At 39.0% G+C, this 22,639-nt stretch overlaps 1 protein-coding gene and 1 pseudogene across 7 annotated transcripts in view; one reads left to right on the top strand and one right to left on the bottom strand.

Annotated features, from left to right (window-relative positions):
- ATP11C (ATPase phospholipid transporting 11C (ATP11C blood group)) overlaps positions 1 to 22,639 on the top strand; it is a 192,585-nt gene that overhangs the window by 13,969 nt on the left and 155,977 nt on the right. The window lies entirely within an intron of this gene.
- LOC118991418 (uncharacterized) lies at positions 18,127 to 18,204 on the bottom strand (annotated as a pseudogene).

Genomic DNA, 22,639 nt, shown 5'->3' with positions numbered 1-22,639 from the left:
ACTTTTTGGCTAACCCAATAAATGACTATGTGCATAAAAATGGTGATGCTAATAAATATAAAAAGTTATTAGCTACCTGAGGGAATATTAAATACCTAAAAACATAAGTGTAAGAGGGAGATTCTGTTGTATGTATTACAAAACACAGCATATGAGTCTAGAGTAAATGGCTTCACTTCTAAAGTCTGAGCAAAGATAATTTTATTAACTGAATACAACAGTGATGTCTGAAGAATGAACAATTTGATCTCTCAGTCAAGATGTAAAAGTGTATGATTATAAATGAGAAATAAGATTAGAAATACACAGAGGAATCATATTTCATTCCTTAAGCAAATATGTATTGAGCATTACCCATTCCCCCCCCCCCCCTTTTTAGAGGAAGGTCAGTCTTTTGTTCTCTTTAGACTTGCAACTGATTAGATGAAGTTTACTCATGTTATGGAGGGTAACCTGTGTGCTCTTATTTACTCTGTCTTCCAATTCAAATGTTAATCTCATCCAGAAATACCTTCAGACACACAGCCAGAATGTTTGACCAAATATCTAGGCACTATGTGGCCCCATCAAGACGGCACATACAATTAACCATTATACTTATGTCCTACGGTCATGCGAGGACAAGTGAACAAATCTAAAGTGTGTATAGACCAGGAATGGAAGATCTTACCATAAATAACAATAGTTTGCTAGACTTCCCACCTATAAAGTGAAAGGTTTGGACTTCTACAAGGTCTGTAAGTCTTAGCAAGTCCTAGAACTGTTAAGGCATCTTAGAGACCATTTAATCACACAATCTCTTCATTTTCCGGCTGAGGAAATGGACAGAGAGCGAGCAACTGGTTGTAAGATTATTCAGTGAATGGGAGTTCAAAAATAGGGAATTCAAGGTCATCTCTGTACCCTATCTTCAGTTTCCTCTTCTGTGAATCATGAGGGCTTTTAGGTCGTATGTATTTAAGTTCCCCCCCACCCCCAGGTTTATAATTTTGTACTCTGTTAGGTTTCCCAGTCAAGCAGTGGAATTCTTTTCACTGTTTTCTATATACTTTTTAAAACTCTTCAGGTCTTCATCTCTTGATTGGTCATTTGTACTCTGCTTGAAACTTCACTTTCCTTTTTAATAGTCATGTTAGTGAACTAAATTGTCTATACTTTGAATGAGAACAGTGACAAATTTTAGAAAGTGCTGTTTGTATCATTTCTGGGCTTTTAATAGTCAAGTGCTTTTTCGTTTTACCCTGACCTGCATGATGGGGGATCACATGCAGGACTGTACCTTTGTTAGTACTCTAAGCATAGACAAACTCAATTCTGGTTTTATTAACTTCTTAGTTAACACCTCTAATGGCAGAGAGCATTTTTTGGTGATTCTACAATATGACAGGCGGGCTTCTTGGGGAGCACCACCACGGTCTTTTTTGCCATTGGCCTCTTAACATTATTTCTCAAAGATACTTATTCACCTCTCTGTTCATGAACACAGTTAGGTGCACGATGGTGGACAGTGAAGCATCTCTTTGATTGTCTGAGTGCCAGTGGCTAGGAGACAGTAGGAGGCAGTAAGTAGGCAATTCATATGTATACATTTGAGAACCAATAGTTTTATGCATTAGAATCCTCTGCTTGCTATGTTTTATTATAGGCAATGATTCAATCAAAGGATAATGGCCATAGCAGACAAGTTGTTTCACAAAATGAAGTTCAATAAATCTCTTTTAAAAGTCATAACCATTTGTTAATTTAGGTTAGACCCTGGACTTTGATGAAAAGTATCAGTAGAATATATATCACTGTTTTGAAATGTAAGGCATTGCTATTAAAATATTCTTGTGAAAATTTGGACCTATTACTTATCAAAGATATCAATGAAGGCAATGTAATAAAAGTAAAATAAGAACCAGAGTATCACGGTTCGATTCCCAGTCAGGTCACATGTCCGGGTTGCGGGCCAGTTCCCAGCAGGGGACACGTGAGAGGCAACCATACATTGATATTTCTCTCCCTCTCTCCTTCCCTTCCCCTCTGAAGATAAATAAATAAAGTCTTTAAAAAAAAGTAAAATAAAATCAGACATATTAATGGATTTATGAGAATTCATGTTTGGAATTAATAACTTAAGTAGTCATAAAATTCCTTTTACATCAACAAATGTCTCCTTAGTTCCTAATATATACCATATTTTGCCATGTATAATGCACACTTTTTCCCCAGATTTTGAGGGAAAAATAAGGATGTGCATTATACATGGGTAGTACATGAAATACCTTGTATCTGTTCTTGTGTTTTGTAATTATTTGTTACATAAAATTTCTTGTACCATAATATGTTCAAAAATAGATGCTGAAAGTCCTTTATAATACAAAAACTGGTATCAAAATGTAAATAAATAAATACATAAATTGAATTAAAAATTAAATTGAAAGTTTTTTCCCCCCTGAAAGTTTAGGCCAAGAAAGTGGGTGTGCATTATACATGGCAAAATATGGTACTTAGCACTGTGAACGTTTTTTTGATGTATGGAACAGGAAACTTCTCCGTTATGGTCCCTCCACTAAACAGAAGTATAGCCTTAGGAAAACCACTTTCTTTTTAAAAAAGTTTTTATTGATTAATTTTAGAGAGAGAGACATTGATTTGTGGTTCCACTTATTTATGCATTCATTGATTGATTCCTGTATGTGCCCTGACCAGGGATTGAACCCACAACCTTGGTGTATTGGAACAAGTCTCCAACTTACCCAGCCAGGACAAAAATCACTTTCTTTTAAAAATGTAATATTCAATGCACATTGAAGAATATTGGAAAGTATATACATAATAATAAAAGGAACACTTTTGTACCTACTACCTAACTTGAAAATTAAACCATTACCAATATAATTCTATCTACCTATGTGCTACTTCCTTACCTCATCCCCCTGCCTTCCTTCACTCTGTAACTATTAATCTTATTTCTGTGAGTCATTCTATTGTTTTAAAAATAATTTTAACGCATGTATGCAAACCTAGATAACATCAGATTTTATATTTTTTAAAAAATTTAATATTTTATTTATTTTTAGAGGGGAAGGGAGGGAGAGGAGGAGAGAAATATCAATGTATGGTTGCTTCTCGTGAGTCCCCTGCTGGGAACTGGCCTGCAACCCAGGCATGTGCCCTGACTGGGAATTGAACCGTGATTGTGTGGTTTGCAGGCCCGCGCTCAATCCACTGAGCTACACCAGCCAGGGCCAGATTTTATATTTTGACCTTCAGAAATAGTAGGCTGTTTTTTCTTAATCAGTGTTATATTCCTAAGATTCCTTTTAAAAAAATTTCCTTTCTTTTAAAACATTTTATTTATTTTTTTAGAGAGAGGGAGGGAAAGAGAGAAAGAAAGAAACATCAACTAGTTGCCTCTTACACACCCCTAACTGGGCGTTTGGCCTGCAACCTAGGCATGTGCCCTGACTGGGAATCGAACAGGCAACCTTTTGATTCATAGGCTGATGCTCAATCCACTGAGCCACCCCAGCCAGGGCGTATGCTCTTAAGATTCCTTTGAAGGTTTTATGAAGCAATCATTGTCATTGCTGAGTAATATTTCACTTTGGGAATATTCCACATCTTATCCATTATTTTGTTGATGGACCTTTGGGTTGTTTTTACAGTTTTTTCTGTTATGATCAGAAAATATGTCTTTTGGTGTGTATTTATAAAAGGGCTTTTCCCCTGTGTGTGTGTATGTACACATAGACATATAAAAACATTCATATTCACACTTGGGCATATACACTCAGAAAGACACACATGTAGTGTTCAATCTTGAAATGTACAACTTCACGAGAAGAGGTGAAATTGTTCTCCAGAGTGGTTTTACTGATATACACGTACACTAACAATGTATGAGTTCACATTGTTTCATATGTTTTCAAAACTTGGTATTGTCTGACTTCTTTTTTTCCCATTCTGTGATTACTAATGAAGTTAAGCATCTTTGCGTGTTTTGGGGCCACTTATGTTTCCGCTCTGAAATACTTATCCATGTCTTTTAACTATTTTCTGTTGGGTTATCTTTCTTATACTTGTTTATAATTATGAGTCCTTTTCATATTCAGGATATTAATCCTTTGTTGCTTATATTTGTTGCAGATACCTTCTCAGTTTGTGGTTTGTACTTTTGCTGTTTGATGTCTTTTGATAAACAGGTTCTTAATTTTAACATAGTTAATTTTCTTGGTCTTTTTCTTTATGGTTAGTGCTTCTATGTGTTTTGTTTAAGCAGTCCTTCCCTATGCCAAAGTTGTTTCATTTTCTGAAAGTTTTAAAGTTTTGTAAATTTTTTTTGAGCCTTGCCAGAACTGTGAAATGCAGCGATTGAGCTAGGTGTTCTCTAACAATCCTTTACTCCTTGACATTGTGAACTGAAGGTACACTGAAGATACACATATGTGTATTTTATTTCTCATTTCATGTATTTTATTCTATTTATTTTGTTAATGTTCTTATGAAAGTACACTGAAGGTATGTGTGTATATTTTCAGATATTACAGTATATTTTTAGTAATATCCCCAACTATGAAGTTTCATACTCCTACTTCATTTTTATCTCAATTCACTCCTACTTCTCTTTCTCTCATTTCCCCAGCTCTTCCTTCCTGTTTTTTTTTGTTTTAAGAAAATTTAACCAGTTGAATTCTGCAACATAGAGTTTTTATATGTTGAAGCAGAATTTTTAAATTGAAATTTGGATTGAGATAATTGTATATATGTGTGCAGTTGTAAGAAATAATACGAGATCCCATGTACCCTTTACCTAGTTTCTCCCAATGGTAAGGTCTTGCAAAACTAGTATAATGTCACAATCAGGATCTTGATAGTGATCTATATACTGATATGGATATAATACCCACTGATCTTACTTGTATTTCTCCTGTTATACTTGTACTCATTTGTGTCTCTGTGTATGTGTTTAGCTCTGTGCAGTTTTATCCCATGTGTCACTTTGTATCTTCACAAGATACAGGAGGAAACAGTTTTTAAAAATGGTGTTTTTAAAAGCCCGTGTCCTTGAGTGCCTTCAGTGTTCCAGAGTGCCCAGTTTGGCTCTTGCCCACACAGTTCCAGTAGGCCACGTCAGATTACATAATCCAGAAGCAAATTGATGAGCTGAAATGTTGACCTGCAAGATAAGAGGAACTTTGGTTCTTGGGTCTGAGGTCCTGGGAGGCCAGTTGGCAGGCCCACAAAATATAACCATTTATTTGGAATTGTATATGCCCGTATGAACCTGCTTTTAAGACATCGTGGTAAAATCTGCTCTTGGCCCATTACACCAGTAGGAATCATTTGAATTCCACCTGGTCATTAGCAACTAAAACCTAGTAATGGGAAGGAGGAATGATGATCTCAGAAAACAAAAGCAGGACTAAATGTGCATTGGTTTATAGTTCCATAAATAGAAACTTAAGTTATCCTCGGGTTGGTAGTCAGAGACATTTTAAGATTGCATTTATGGAAAGCTTCATGTGCTTTCACTCATGTCTACCTCAGATATTTTAAAAACACCATCTTTGGTGCAGTTTATTTATTCCCCACTTTATTGACTTCATATGACAGGCCAAGCACTATGCTGAGCAATGGGAACCGAGTGGTAAACAAAAACAAAGGTGATTCATGTACTATAGAATTGCAATTGAATTTACAATGAAAAAGAAGCAAAAACATTATAATGACTCATTTCCATAAGTTATAAATAAAATAAATAGAAACACATATCAGAAATAGGGTGTGTATTTTGATAGGGTGGCCGAGAAGTTCCATTTGAAGAAATGGCATTTCAGCAGATAACTGAAGGAATGAGGGACTCCTGCAAAGCAGGTTGGGAGTAGCTATCGGAACCAACTTTTTGAAAGGCCTTGAGTTGGGCAAGAGCCAGGCACATTGGGAAACTGGAAGGAGGGCAATGTGGCTGAAGGGCACATTCAGTGGAGGAAGGGCAAGGAAGATGACAGTGAAAGAGGTACAGGATTTTGGGGCATTGTCTGGGGAACGATTTGGTTCTCTTAATCTGAACTTCTTGAAGCCACCAAGGTGATTTGTAGATGCAGAATGGTGGTGATAATGAAGTCCATTTAATCAGTTCACATGTGTTTATTGCGTATTCTACCATGTGTCAGAAACCATTCTGTTTGTTAGGGGTACGCTTGTGAGTAAAACAGAAAAATCTCTGTCCCCATGGACCTTACGTTTTAATATGGGAGGATGTCGTTAGGGAAAAGGGTAAACCGATGTAACAGAGAGAGCTCCAGAATGCAGTGGCCAGCAAAAGGTAGATGTCTGTGATGCGGCACGTACTAGCCCAGGGCGAGGAGTCATCAGTCAGCCTCTATTCCATGAGGTCATTCCATGCCAGGCTAGTGGGGCACTTCTGCTTTCCTCTGCAGGGGAAAAGCACAGGATTTTCAGGTTCCAGCAGGTAGGAGAGAGGGGTTCAGGGCAAGCTTCTTTAGGAAAATGACCAGAAAGTTTCACACATCCGTGTTACACATGTACCTTTGGAGGAATTGTGGTCACATGGCCCTCTCTAGCCACAAGGAAAACAGGGAAATGTAGTTACTGGTCGAAAAGCTGAGTGCTCAGGAAGAAAGGAAGAACAGGTCTGGGTGGACAACCAGTGGACAGGGCAACAGGCAATAAATAAAAATATAATTATAGTGTCTTGTAGTGATGAGTGACAAGGGGAAAATAAAGCAGGGAAGGATAGGAAGTATCAGGTGGGGGAGGTTGCCAGTCTTTCATAGGGTGACGAAGGGCTGCCCAGAAAGGTGCCATGTGAACGAAATAAAGCTCTGAAAGAAGTCCGTGAGCAAGAAATGTCCTGAGTTGTTATGAGGTCTGCCGTAGCCCCGAGTTGGTTTTTAACATGCTTGAATCTTAGACCGTATCTGAAAATATTTAGATAGTGGAAAGGCACCATTATGCCACCGCACACTCTGCTCCTACTGTGTGGAATCTTCTCTCCAAGAACCCATTTTTCTTCTTCCTTCATAACTAAGCTCAAGCATCACTTGCTTAAGGAGGACTTCCCTTGACTACTGCTGAGGTCAGAACACCCTATCTCACAGGGTCTTATAGCACCTTGTACTTCTCTTACTTAGGTCTTTCTGAAATTATAAGTAATGAGTTTTGGAACTAATTATTAGCTACCTCTCCTGGAACAAGATCTAAAGGCCGTGTGCTTTTACCTATTCGCTGCTCTCTGTACTCGAGCCAGCGTCTGATATGGTGCTGGCCACTGGAATAAGTGCTCGAAAAATATTTGTTGCTAAAGAAAAAGGGCAGAAAAGTCCCAAATCATGTAAATTTGAGTGTGTTAGGTTTTCTAATGTTCGAATGCTTACAAAAGACAGTATCGAAGACAAGTATCCTCAACACCTGGGAGCTGTTAGAAATGCACTCTTCAGACCACTGAATCAGACCTACTGCGTCGGCAACTCTGGGAGTGGCGCCTAGCAGTCTGTTTTGTAACAAGCCCTCTAGGTGATGCTGATGCATGGTAATGTTTGAGAACCAGTGTTCTATAAAAAAAATTGTGACTGAGGGTTGATTCAATTTAAACCTTTCAAAATTAGCTACATTAACAGTTGGTAGTAAACTACTTTTCAGTCTCCCACCCCCACTTCCCTTGTATCAGTTCATGTCTTCAGATGTCAACTGAAATGTAAACAGCATCTACTTGATTAGTCAACCCAAACCTGGACTTTAAAAATTGCATAGTACTTTTTAACCTTTACTCCTGTAAACCTAGCTTTTATTTACTGCCATCCAAATCCAGGGGTGATTGTAAAACTGATAATGCCTATGATTCCAGCACTGGAGCATTTTGTTGTTAAATTTTTTAAATGTTTTTCAGACAAGGTCAAACTATTTTTTGCTAAAGCTTAGGTTGTTGTTGTTTCTAGATTTCTGGCTAAAGTATTTCGAAGCATTCATTACCAAGGTTTAATTGCACACGTTTCTTCCCTGTTTAGATTCCAGGGCTGTGCTCCACCATCCATCTGTTTTTGCTGACGGATTGACTGCATTGCTAAAGGTCACTCATCCCCAACGTTGCCATTGATTTTAAGTTTGCTCCATGTTTGACTCAAGGACAGTATTTTGACAAAATCATTCCTTCCTGGTGACAATTAGTTGATCCATTGGAAGTTAAATGCAGCTTTCTTTCTCATAGAACAGGTGGCGAAGCCTCATTGATTCCCTTTCTGATACTTGGTTAGAAGCACAGGATTTGAGTGGACAAGAGAGATATATCCAAGAAACAAATTTTAAATGTGTTAAAAAGCCTTTTTATTTTAGAGTGTTTTATAAGAAAGTTGTGATGTTAACACAGAGGGTTTTCATATACCCCACACGCGGTTTCCCATATTATTAACATCTTGCACTTAATGTACATTTGTCAGAATAATGAACCGATATTGATATAATAGAACCAAAGGCCATATTTTATTTAGTTTTCCATTAATGTAATCTTCCTGTTTCAGGATCCTATTTAAGATACTACATCATATTTAGTTATATCTCCTTAGACTCCGCTTGGCTGTGACAGTTTCTCAGACTTTCCTTGGTTTAGATGATGTTGACAGCTTTGAGAAGTATTGGTCAGGAATTTTGTAGCATATCCCTTAACTAGGTTTTGTCTGCTTTTCTCATGACTAATTAGACTGAGGCTATTGAGTTTGGGGAGGAAGACCAGACGGGGAGAGGTGAAGTGCCACTTTTCTCACACCATATCAAGTACATATTATCAATATGACTTATAACTGTTGATGATGAATTTAGTCGCCTGTTTATAGTAGTGTTTTCCAGATTCCTCCATGATGTAATTACTCTTTCCCTCCTTTCCAGACTGTACTCTTTGGAAACAAGTCACTAAGTGTAGCCCAAGAGATTATTTTTTAAACATGAAATTCGATATAACATCTTTTTTTCTCAATCCCCATTTGAGAATGTGTTTATTGATTTGAAAGACCGAGGTAGGGATGGTGGAAAGGAAGGGGAGGGAGAAAGATGAGGGAGAAACCTTGATATGTTGCCTCTCATAAACGCCCCAACCAGGGATCAAACCTGCAACCTAGGTATGTGTCCTGACCAGGAATTGAACCCGCAACCTTTTGTTGTATAGGACAATGCTCCAACTAACTGAGCCAGCTGGCCAGGGCCATATCGTATCTTTCTTGCTGAATGGGGACTTCTCTGTTAATTTTTAGTATCTCCTTTTAAGTTTTATTTTAATTAGGAGATAGGTATATGCAGTTGACATGTTTCCAATGTTTATTTAAATTGTGAAGTTTATTCAGCTGAAGGGATTTAAAATTAAAGTGAGTATTTTTGTGAGTATTTGTTCCGGAGCAGTTAGGAGCCCGATATATTTTTGCAAATACTCCTCGTCTCCAGCTGTTGCTCACATCTACTCTTATATTTCAACCGCCAAGTCTCTGTTTGCCTGTATTTGCTCCTAGAATTTAATCGCCTGTTAGCTAAACTCTCTGTGAAAACATTTGGGTAGATGGAGTGGCCCAGGATTTTTTTGCTTGGCAGGATCTCACTTCCTAAAATGGTTTTTAATATGTTTGTACCTCTCTGCTTTGCTTCATTTGCCAGAATAGATGCAGCCTTAAAGATTTGCTTTATTTTCCCACCTCTTTTCTTGATATCTCATAGCAGTGACTGAGCTATTGATCTGAAGGGATAACAACGACTCTGCATGTGCTTTTTGCAGGTTCTGATATTTTAAGAACTGAGAGCTTTGAAAAAAGAACATTGCTTTACTTCACATAAACTCAAGGCTTGTTCAAATCAAATAATATACAGCATGTGTCCCCAAAAAGGTTCATTCCTAGAAATCACCAGATTCAAATGTAGCAGAGGATGAGGGTGTAAGAATGAAAGCCGTGATGGTGCTGAATGACCAGGGTCGGTGCCATGGGGACCTGTCACCAGTGGCCCCACTCACTATTGACTCCGTCCTTAATTCATGTCCTTGGTGCCTAACGAAACTTAAAGCACTTCTCAGAAAAGGTTTTCCACGGGGAAAGTCCCACAGAATTTAAAGAATTAACTATTTCATTACAGATGACTATTGTTAGATCATTTAATTCGCATTTTTCAAATGTTATCGCAACTTAGTTATTCATGATTTACCAGTTAGACTTTCTTGCCTTCTCTTTTCACTTATTTATATTTGGAAGTAACAGTGAAAAGTATTTCCCTAAATGAGACCCTTTCTACCCTCCCATCTTTCATGTCAGTACAAAGGATTATATATATATATGTTATGGGTCAAGCAACTTCCTCATTGACATTTCTTCAAGTGCTAGTCACAGTAACAGATGAAGAGCAGAAAGTACTAGCAAAGAATTCATCGGCACATCTTGTGCTGAAATTTGTTAGAGAGTTTCAATATCAAGACATGAGTGTGTCATGCAACAGATGAGCCTCCAGGATGAATTTGATTCATTTTGCGCAGCAGCAAGATACCATAATCAGATGGTGTTGCTCGAGGCTTTCTCTGGCTTTGAAGTTGGATAATTTAAACTGTGTAACTTCTAATGGGGGGATTTCCATTCTGCCATGAATCAAGGAACGTCTCTGCACGTGGAAAGAGATTTTACGTTGGGCTGTGTGTGAGCTCAGGTGGGAAGGGTTAAACATTAGGAGTGAATGCATTTCACTGAATTTTGCTTCCTAGTGACAGGCATATCTACCAGATTTGGTGACGGTGCAATCATGGAAGGAGCAGAGATGGCCGGGTTTCATTCCTGGCTTTGCCATGAGTGTTACGTAATTTTTTTAATGCAACTTTCCTCAGTGGTCCTCAGATTTTCATCTGTACAGTGAGAGCGGATAGGCCAGAGCATTGCTTAAACCCTTCAAGACCTTCCAAGTCTGTGGTTCAGAATGGGAAAGGAGAGTAGCAACATGGGCTGCCCTCCCAGTTACACATTATGACCGTGGTGTGTGTTACATTGGAAAAACATGTAATGGGAATCCGATCTTCCCACAACACGTTTTACATATAGTTGTGGGCATGGGCCAAGGAACCGATGCCAAATTATTATTTTCTTCTAGATATAGCCACAAATATAAAAATGAATAGTTTTTTGGGTAATACCTACAGGCCATAGAGCTTTTTTTTTAATATAATTTTTATTTAATTCTTGTTCACGTACAGGTTTCTGTCTTATATTCCCAACCCTGCCCGCCCCCCACCCCATGCTCCCCGCCTCCCTCCCCTTTCCACCCCCCCACCCTTAGTTATTGTCCATGTGTCCTTTATACTTGTTCATGTGAGTCCATTCCCTTTTCCCCTATGATTCTCTCCCCTCTCCCCTCTGGGCCCTGACAGCCTGTTCCATATTTGAGTGTCATTGGTCGTATTTTGCTTGCTTGTTTGGTTTGTTTAGAATCCTGTTAACGGTGAGATCATATGATGTTTGTCTTTCACCGCCTGGCTTATTTCGCTCAGCATAATGCTTTCCAGTTCCATCCATGCTGTTGCAAAGGGTAGTAGTTCCTTCTTCCTTTCTGCAGCATAGAATTCCATTGTGTAAATGTACCATAGTTTTGTGATCCAGTCATTTACCAATGGGCATCTAGGTTGCTTCCAACTCTTGGCTATTGTGAATTGTGCTGCTATGAACATTGGGGTGCATAGGTTCTTTTGGATTGGTGTTTCAGGATTCTTAGGATATACTCCTAAGAGTGGAATTGCTGGGTCAAAAGGCACATTCATTTTTAGTTTTCTTAGAAAATTCCATACTGTTTTCCATAGTGGTTGTACCAGTCTGCAATCCCACCAACAGTGAACTAGGGTCCCCGTTTCCCCACAACCTCTCCAGCAATTGTTGTTTGTTTCTTTGTTTATGATAGCCATTCTGACTGGTGTAAAGTGGTATCTCATTGTGGTTTTAATTTGCATCTCTCTGATAGCTGGCGATATCGAGCATCTTTTCATGTGTCTCTGTATCCTCTATAGAGCTTTTTAAGATTTATCTTCTGGATTAAGGAAATGGTGGTGGATGGAGAAAGAGAACAGAGAAGGGATTGTTTATACACTGAATTCCATATTCCTTTTTCCTGGTTCTTCCACATGGCTCTTTCTTTCTCTTTCCTTGATATTCTTTAAGCAGCTCTTTTCTGCGCATGGCGCGTGTCATGTTATCTGATGTTCGGAGGGCTGTGAGGTCCTGCTGCCTTTCATGTCTTCACAGCAATTCGGTGGACAGAGTTGGGGTAGGTCAAGCCGTGAACGAGGCTTTGGGCTTTAATCTGTCTTGAGTTAGAGAGACTTTAGGAAACAACTAGCTCAGCTGATCAGCATGTCAGCTAGTCTCACTCTGACTTTGTGTGCTTTTAGCTTTTTGTAAGGCTGCTTTTGCTTAGTTGTGATTAAGAATGGCCTTGTGAAATACAAGGCATGGAAATCATGCCAGAAATGGGGCCCTATTCTGTTTTTCCCCTGTGAAGTGCTTGTCTGCATACAGTGGTCGGTACCCTAGTTCCCCTAAGAGCAGAGATGCTTTCGTAGCCAGGCTTCTCAGGAACTTGAGATCTGCCTAGACACATGACTGTGGTTGGGTCTTTGCTGCCCTTTGTAGATATTGATGTTCACTGACTAATTGCTTTTTATCAGGTTTCCCTAATAATTGTGTTCTGTCTACTTTCTCCATGCTGAGTATCCTGATGCTCATTGCTCACCTGCCTACACCTCTGCCTATTGCTGCCCACTCTCCTTTTCCAGTTATGCACTCTTGCCTACTTGGAATTCCTCCTAGACCTTATTTCTGGGCCCACCTCCAAGCACTTGACATTCCCTCCCTCCTGTGTAGAGGGGTCTGCGTAGATTACAGGGCCTGATCTACGACACTGACTGCCTTCAGAAGCTTAATTATCATAATCAGTGGTTTCCTTTCTCGGGGGCCTTTATAAAAATGTACTGTTAACTTTCAGCTGACTTAGTTCATTTTTCTGATATTTTTGTCTTTCTTTAGAACATATCTCACATATCTCATATTCAGCCACTTGTTACTTTCTCGGGAGTTGCCTAGACTCATACAATCTTCATAGTTGAAGAGACTTTCAGAGGGATCCATTTCAACTTTCCATGTGATGGGTAGCTTACCAACTCCCTAAATAATCCATGAATCACATTTTGCAACAGTTCTCAATTGTGTTTTGGGGCCCAGACTATCAATTCAGTCAGTCATTCAGTCAACATAGTTACTACTCTTAGCAAGGCACTAGATATAAATTCGTGTGTGTGTGTGTGAGAGAGAGAGAGAGAGAGACAGACACCACTCTTGTCCTTAGGCAGCTGCTACTCTGGCAGGGGCTGGGCTAGGTGGAGAGAGAAATCATCACAGTTGCTAGCTAGAGGCCTGCAATAGGCAAAAGAATGGGTCATTTCTTTTACATGACTCAAGGTTGGCTTATGGAGGGGCTCTATAATGGACACCAACTTTCCAGTACTCCTTTGGCTTTTCTTTTAAAACCCCTTTTTAAAAAAATTGACTGATGAGAGAGAGAGAGAGAGAGAGAGAAAGATGATTAATTGGTTCCACTTATCTCTGCATTCATTGGTTGCTTCTCGTATGTACCCTGACTGGAGATTGAACCCACAACCAACTGAGCTACCTGACCAGGGCCTCCATCTCCTTTCTGCCCCTGTTCATCCTTGACTTGCCCTTGGAATCATCTTTCTAAATGCAAATCTTGGTTTGCTACTCTTATTAATAGGCTTTCCATGGTCTCCCCCACAAACTTATATCGAATTTTTTGGCACAACTTACAGAGCCCTCAACCTTTCTGGTTCATGCCTACTTCCCCAGTCTCATTACATGCCATTTTCCATCAGGTTGTCAGTGCTGCAGAAGTTTGTGTAGTCTCCTGTCTATGTCAAGTTTATGCTTCTACTGCATATGCTGTTCTTGCTGCTTGAAATGACCACCTGTCTTGTGTTGTGAGTGAACTCTGGGTTGCCGAGAGCCTAATAGAAAATGGTGTGCAAGGAAGAATAAATCACAACTATAGCTTTCCTCTTCCATTAAGGTGAACTTCATCCTGTTGTCTGTTATTGGACCTTATACATACACCCCACGCCTGTCCACCAGAAGATTGTAAGATACTCTAGACCAGGAAGTTACCTCTATGTCTTCAGCCTTGACCCAGAGCCTGGCCTAGAATGGGCAGTCAATAAATTTTGTTGGATGAGTGGATGAATAAATGAAGACAAGTTTTCTGTAGTCTATTTTCCAGTTTAGGTCTCCTTTGGAGCTCTGAGGCTGCTACCTAAATGCCTTCTACCATTGTTTTTGATCATAGCTCCTTGCAAACCCAGGACCATTCACATTGGCTTATCTACTACTAGACACCTGCCTGCAACTGTGACTGAATAGCTTGCCAAACAAGGAGAAAGGCCCTTTGCTGCAGGGGTGGAGGCGGTTGGACAAGTTTTTACCTTCTCCTGTCCTGCAGCCTCTGCTGCCAAGATAAGCTTTTCCTATGTCTCTTCAACACTAAGAGAAGGAAACTGCATGCAATGAAAATGCTTCTTCCTTGCTCTTATAAATCAGAACACTTGTAAATTAAGAATTAGTGCTTGAACAAGTTTCTGTCCCATTAGGCAGTCCTTTGAATGAGTAATCTACAAACTCTAGCAATTGGTGAAGGCAGTTACTGGCCATTTATCATTTTAGGTTAATATGTTTCAAATAGCAGATGGGGACTTTTGATCATAAATTACATATTTATCATCTTCTTACTAGAGGCCTCTTTTACACAATTTTATCAATGAGCAGGGAAAGACAGAAAACTGTCATGAGCTTGTCCTCCCTGTCTTCTGTCCTTTAATCATGGTTCATAAACTTACAGCCAAAATTCTGTATTGACACACCTTGAACCATACCCTGGCTAGTGTGGCTCAGTGGATTGAGTGCCAGCCTGCAAACCAAACAGTTGCCGGTTCGATTCCCAATCAGGGCACATGCCTGGGTTGCGGGCCAGGTCCCCAGTAGGTGGCATGTGAGAGACAACCACATATTGACGTTTCTCTTTCTCCTTCCCTTCCCCTCTGTCTAAAAATAAATAAATAAAATCTTTTTAAAAACCAAAAACTCAAAATTTTGTATGTTTAGTTCTAATAAGTTGTAGATCTCTGCCTAAAATTGTTGGCCATTTCTGAAGTGGTATGTATTTTTGTTTTTGTATTTCAGGTTTATTGAGATATAATTTACATACAGTAAAAATCACTTTTTTAAGGTGTGTACAAGTCTATGAGTTTTGAGCAAATGATATAGTTTGTAGCTACCACTGAAATCAAGAGAATAGAATTTTTTTGCCATGCAAAATGTTCTCTCATGCACCTTTGTAGTCAATCCCCTCCCGGTACTGCCAGCCTCTGGCAACCACTGGTCTGATTTCTGACTCTATAGTTTTATCATTTCCAGAACATCATATAAATAGAGTTAGAATATATAACCTTTTGAGTCTGGCTTACTTCACTTAGCATAATGCTTTTGAGAGTCATGCACAGCATTGCATTTATTCAGAGTTTGCTGTCGTTGCTTATCCATTCAGAAGTTGATGAACATTTGGATAATTTCAAGTTTTCAGTGATTTTGAATAAAGTTGCTGTAAACATTTGAGTTCAGGTGTCTGTGTGGACATATGTATTTATTTCTGTTAGGTAAATACCAAGGACTGGGGTGGCTTGGTTTTATAAGTGTGTTTAACTTTATAAGAAATCGTAAAACTGTTTTCCAAAGTGACTGTACTGTTTTTGATTCCTGTTGGCAATAGTAAGGCTCCAGTTGCTACAGTATTCTTGCCAACATTGTTTTTCTCTGTCTTTTTAAAATTTTAGCCATTCTAGTAGGTGGTTTAGTGATAACCTCATTGTAATTTTATTCTGCATTTTTCCTAATGACTAATGATTTTGAGTTAGGTGTCTGTATGTGTATATATGTGCACACACACACGATTTGGAGGGTTCTGTATATTTTGGTTACCAGCCCTTTGTTACACGTGCTTTATAAATATTTTTCTCAGTCTGTGTCTTAATTACTGTCTTTCAAAGAGCAAAAGTTTTAAATTTTGGTAAAATTCTGTTTATCACATTTTTCTTTTGTGGTTCATGCTTTTTCTGCCCTGCATAAGAAACAATTACCAGGGAAGGGTCAAGTCAAGGAACATGTGTAGGGGACCCATGGACAAGGACAACGGCAGGGAGGATTGAATATGGGAGATGGTGGGTGGGCAGGGCAGGGGGGAGTATGGGTGGGGGGGAGTGGGGGCAATTGTAATTGAACAACAATAAAAAATTTAAAAAAAAGAATTAACTACCAGACCTAAAATCATGAAGGTTTAATTCTGGTTTTTTCCCTAGAAGTTTTATAGCTTTTGGTTTGGCTTACATTTCAGTCTGTGGTCCATTCCAAGTGGTATATACAGGGTCTGGCAGAAGTTACATCATTGAGTGTGATTGATAGGGTATGTGAATGTTTTGCCACAAGTTGGACAGCAATTTGAACATTTCACCTGAAATGTCATATGGTGTGCTCGAGTGTGATATTGTTATGTTACAGAATTACATGCTATGATTTTGTAATAAAATGTTTTTATGTAATAAAAAGGGGCCATTATTTGTGCCGGACCCTGTATATAGAGAGCTTTGGGTGGAGGTTTATTTTTTTAAAGACTTTATTTACTTAAAAAGAGAGGGGACTAGAGGGAGAAAGAGAGGGAGAGAGACTTATATGTGTGGTTGCCTCTCCCATGCTCCCAACTGGGGAACTTGGGCCGTAACCCAGGCATGTGCCCTGACTGGGAATCAAACTTACTACCTTTTGGTTCACAGGCTGGCACTCAAGCCAGTGAGCCACATCAGCCAGGGTAAGGTTTATTTTTTAAATATAGGGTATGTTCTATTGTCCCAACACCATTTGTTGAAACACTAAAAGATTATCTTTTTTATTGAGTTAACTCGACATCTTTTACAAAAATTAGCTGACCGTGTGTGTGTGTGTGTGTGTGTGTGTGTATGTGTGTGTGTATCAATTTCTGTTATGTTCTGTTCCATTGAATACCTATGTGTTAGTCCTTTTGCCAATATCATACCGCCTGGGATAATTTAGCTTTATAGTAAATCTTGAAATCAGTTGGTTTGAGTTCTCTAACATCTTCTAAATTGTTTTTAGTTATCCTAGATTATTTGTGTTTCTTTATAGCTTTTAGAATCATCTTGCAAATTTCTAAAAAAAAACTTGCTTGGATTTTATTTGGGGTTGAATTGAATCTACAGATTAATTTTGGAGAGAATTCACAGTATTGATGTTGAGTCCTTTGATCCATTAAACACAGTTTATCTCTTCAATTATGTATTTTTTGATTTCTCTCATCAATTTTAAAAATAATTTTCAATGTATAAATCTTACAGTACTTTGTTAGATTGATCCAGGTGTCTTGAATATTTATTGGTGCTTATAAAAATTCAGTCCCCAGTTTTTCACTGCTATATATAAAACTATAGTTGATTTTTGTATAGTGATATTCTATTTTCCAATCTTGCTGAAGTTGCTTATTACATCTAGTAGTTTTTTTGTGGATACTTTTTGGACTTTATCCTTAGATAATTATGTTTTCTATGAAAAAAAAGTTATTTCTCCTGTCCAATTTTATCTGTATTTGTTTTCCATGCCTTACTGCGTTAACTAGGTCTTCCATGTGGTTAGATGTGTAGAACTGGTAAGAGTGAATTCCTTGCCTTGTTCCTTACAGTAGGGTAAAATAATTCAGTCTTTCACCATTAAGTATGAGTTAGCTGTATGTTTTCCATAGATGCTATTTATTAAGCTGAGGATGTTTGCTTCTATTTTCAGTTAAATGAGTATTTTAAAAAAGTGTAAATAGCTGTTGAAGGAATGTCATACTTTTTCTGCATCTAAGTAAATAATCATACGGAAGTTCTTCCTTTAGGTTGGTGATACTGTGAATGGCATTGTTTGAGTTATGAGTGCTGAACCAACCCTACATTCATAGGCTAAATCCCATGTGACCATTATATATTATTCTCCTTTATTTTATGGCTAAAAATTGTGGTTAGATGCCACAAAGTTGTTAACAGTTCCTTAACCATATGTGTTTTATAAGTCACTAGAACCACTTGCTGGCCTTGCTTATACAGGTATTTTTACTTCATCATCATTTGGTCTTCAGGCTATCAAGAGAGCAAGGGACAAGGCAACAAATATAGCAAGTGTCTGTGTACTAGACAGTGTACATGTATTTAAATTAATTAACTATAATGAGAAATCGAGGTCCATAAGTAATTTTTACCAAATTTTGCATCTAGTAAATGAAAGGGTCAGAACTTCAGTGTGGGCTTGTTTATTAAACCCCATTATCAGCCTGCTACATACACTGTATTGCCTTTCTGTGTAAATGAGTGCATGCATATGTGTAGGAGGGAGGGGGCATGAAGGGACAGGGACAAGGAGGGTAGGAAAGAGATGGATTGGATTAGGAAAGGGAGAGATGTTCCATCAACTTTGCTTGCCATCTAAAAATCTGGGGTTTCAGATATCTTGGTTTGGATCTCACCCCTGCCATTTACTTGATTTGTGGCACATTGGTCTCACTGAGACTCATTTTATTTTGAAATGTAGGATATTAACATGGGTTATTATGAATATAGATAATATACGTAAAATGCCTTGTACATAGAAGGTGCTCAATATAGTGTTGTCCATTACTCTCATCATTATTGATTTCCTACTACTCAATGTGCTTTATAACTGGAAATAAATAATTTGGGTTTGGAAAATGTGACTTAGAATGATGTCTACAATTTGGCTAGTTCTTTTGCCAGAATAGCTGGGAGTAAGTTCCTTTTTGTAAAAATGGACTTCGTTTCCTCGACTTTTTACCCATCTCCTTCCTAAGTCAAAAAGAATCCAGCGAGTTACTAAATCACTTTGCAAATTTGCAAGATTTAAAAAGTACTGTCAAATGCTTTGGGTTTCAGAAGTGTATGTGTTTGGCGGGGAGGGTCTGGAAGTGGTTGTCTTAGCACAGAGAGCTGGAGATGCCATTTTCATTTTACACAGGCAACCAGCCATTGATAGCTACCTTTCTAAGTCATCGTGACTTTATTCTCGAACTAAGACAAACCACTTCAGGCTGTTTGCAGGTAATGATTGCCTTTTCCAGTAAGTTTATTTTGGTGATCACGGTAGGGCCTGTTGGCAGCATTGACACCAGGTGTTAGACCCATGGAGTCAGACTGGACCTCAGTTGAGCAAACTCGGTTACTTGAGTTCAGGCTGAGAAAGAATTCAGAGTCAAGACACAAACTATAAGAGAAAGTGTGTTTAGAAAGTCACAGAGGTAGAAGAAATGGGATCAGGAAACAAGTTACGGAGGCAAATGAAGGGCTCTTGGAGGTTTGGAGAGAGAAACAAGGAAAGTGTGCCTGGGGGAAGTGGGTGGGGAAAGGCGCAGAAGTGCTGTATGTATAGAGAGCCACACTGGGTTCTCCATCTTGAGGATATTTTTGTGGAGACCTCAGGAGAGGATTCATCAGCTTTCCAGTTGTGTCCTTTCATGGTCATGGTCTCCACTGATTGGTCAGAATCAGGGCAGAGGTTCATTAGTCATTGCAGCTGGTCCTAATGTCAGCCATGGTTTTGCTGATTTCTAGGCTCGGACCTGAAACACAACTGAGGCCTAAATGTATTTGATGTGGGTCAGAACCTCATTACTCTGTGGGCTTAATGCTCAGGGGCTGTTCTCCGGGCCTCCTTCTTGATTCCCACTCCAAAAGGATCTAAACCTGCAGGACTAGCTACATGCCAGGGAAAGGTCATACCACTGGTCATGCATATCACTGCGTGACCAGTGGTATGAAAGGTCCGGGTCTAAACTGCATGACCTATGATACGCTAGGGGAGGAAAGGTTACCCTGGGAGTGAGGTCCTTGTTTTCCCAGTTTTGCCTGTTGCTAGGTACCCAGGGCTTTCCACCCTGGTGACCTTCTGTACCTGGCCTATTGTGCTTGTTCTGCTTGTGACTGTCTAACCTAGGTCCTAGGTCCCAGGAGTTTCAGCAGTCGGGTTTGGGGGGTAGCAGTGAGAAAGCTGAGTGAAAGGACAGCAGGCCATCATCAAATGACCTCTCAATGCCCAGGACATCAGGAGGGCTGTTGGATCCAGCTCCAGCAATGCATAGCCTTCCAGGAATTGATTCTGATTACTATTTGATTTCATAGCAGTACCCTCTCAGCCAAATTTGATGTTTGACAGATGAAACTAAAGGGAAATTCATTGCATTTTGAGAATTTTTGGATATCACACCATCCCTTGATGTTGTTGCAAATCACAATTAGCTATCACTAGTTTTTTTAAACAGCTTTATTGAGGTGGGATTTTTTTTAAAAAGTACTGCACATGTTTAATGTATGCAGTTTGATGGGTTTGAACATATGTATGAATCCTTGAAATCATTACCACAGTTAGGGTAATGTACATACCCATCACCTTCTAAAGTCTCTTCCTGCCCTTACGTATTTTTGTGTGTGTATGTGTGGTAAGAACCCTTGAACTCTACCCTCTTAAAATTTTAAGTGGCAGTACAATACTTTACCTTCTACTGTTTTCAAAGCACATTGACCACATATTCTCATTAAATAAATTAGAGTAGGTTTTATTTCTTCTTTATGATGGAAAAAGAAACCAGACCTTAGGGGTATGTTTTCCCAAAGTTCATTAGATACAGTACCAATATCCAGAACTCAGTTCTGACTTTTATGCAGTGCTCTGTGCACATGCTTCTGGGCCTTGAGCCTTATCTGGCTCTCTATACTTTATTGAATTCACACATATTCAAAAACTAATGTTTTAGTAATAACTTATATCCTTTATATCTGTAACTTAACTCTTCTGGATTTTCTAGATAGAGTCCCAGTGTTAAAGCAGGAATGTTCAACAGCTGATCCTTAAACTTCTGAGTGTTTCATAATGATTTCATTTATTTATATTTAGAGGGGAAGAGAAGGAGAAAGGGAGAGAACCATCCATGCGTGGTTGCCTCTCACACCCCCTACTGGAGACCTGGCCCGCAACCCAGGCATGCGCCCTGACTGGGAATCAAACTGGCGAACCTTTAGTTTGCAGGCTGGCTCTCATTCTACTGAGCCACACCAGCCGGGGCAAACTTTTGAGTGGTTTTAATTAAAATGGGGGGGGCGGGGCAGTGAGTTGAGGCCCAGCCTGGTTGATATGGCAGGGCCTCTTGCGTCACTACTCTGTGTTAAACACCATTGTAAGCATTATTGGTCCATAGAGATAGAACCAAAACAAATGATCTTTGCTCTTTAGGACCTCAAAAGCTAGCAGACGAAATGGAAGCACACATAGAGACGCTCCCATTTTCTGCTTTCTCCAGTCCATGATCCATTCTGCAAGCAGAATAGTGTTTTGAAAACACATACCCTTTCCTTGCTTAAAACTTTCTGGTGGTACTGTCTTTCTCAGAGGACCAAATCCAAGATTCTTGTTTGCTGTTGTTGTTTTTTTAAGATTCAAACATTCAAACTTTGTTCTTTTTTCTGGAATTTATTGGGGTGATACTGGTTAACAAAATTATAGAAATTTGTGGTGCACAGTTCCACAACACATCTCTACACTACATTGTGTGTTCACCAGCCCAAATCAAGTCTCTTTTTGTCACCATTTATTCCACTCTACTGCCCTCCTCCCCTAGTCCCCTGGACAATAACCACACTGTCGTCTGTGTCTGAGTTTTTTCTCTTCCTCTTTTATTTTTTTCGCAATTTCTCCACCACACTCCCAGCCACCCCTCCCCCCCAGACAACTATCAGCCTGCTCTCCATCTATGAGTCTGTCACTATTTTGCTGGTTAGTTCAGTTTGTTCATTCGATTCCACATATGTGTGAAATCATATGATACTTGTCTTTATCTGATTGGCTTATTTCACTTGGCATAATGCTGTCCATATTTATCCATGCTGTCACAGATAGTAAGATGTTCTTTTTTATGGCCAAGTAGTATTCCATTGTAGAAATGTACTATACCTTTTTTTATCCCCTCATCTACTGATGGACACTTTTGGGCTGCTTCCAAATTTTGGCTATTATAAATAACACTGCAATGAACATAGGGGTGCACATATTCTTTCAAAGTAGTGTTTTAGGTTTTTTGGGATAAATTCCCAGATGTGGAATCACTGGGTCATAGGCAGTTCCATTTTTAATTTTGTGAGGTAACTCCATGCTGTTTTCCATGATGGCTGCACTAATCTACATTCCCAACAGTGCACAAGGGTTCCCTTTCCCCCATATCCTTGCCAATACTTGTTATTCGTTAATTTATTGATGATAGCCATTCTGAGAGGTGTGAGGTAGTATCTCATTGTGATTTTAATTTGTCTGTAATGATTAGTCAGGTTGAGCATCTTTTCATATGTCTATTGGCCCTTTGTGTGTCCTCCTTGGAGAAGTGTCTCTTCAGGTCCTTTGTTCATTTTTTAATTTGATTGTTTGATTTTTTTTTAGTGTTGAGTTTTATTAGTCCTTTATAAACT

Source organism: Sturnira hondurensis, unplaced genomic scaffold, assembly GCF_014824575.4.
Source record: "Sturnira hondurensis isolate 20B ecotype Veracruz unplaced genomic scaffold, ASM1482457v3 Scaffold0007487, whole genome shotgun sequence".
In the NCBI taxonomy this organism is placed as follows: Eukaryota; Metazoa; Chordata; class Mammalia; order Chiroptera; family Phyllostomidae; genus Sturnira; species Sturnira hondurensis.
This window is presented reverse-complemented; position numbering and strand designations above follow the sequence as displayed.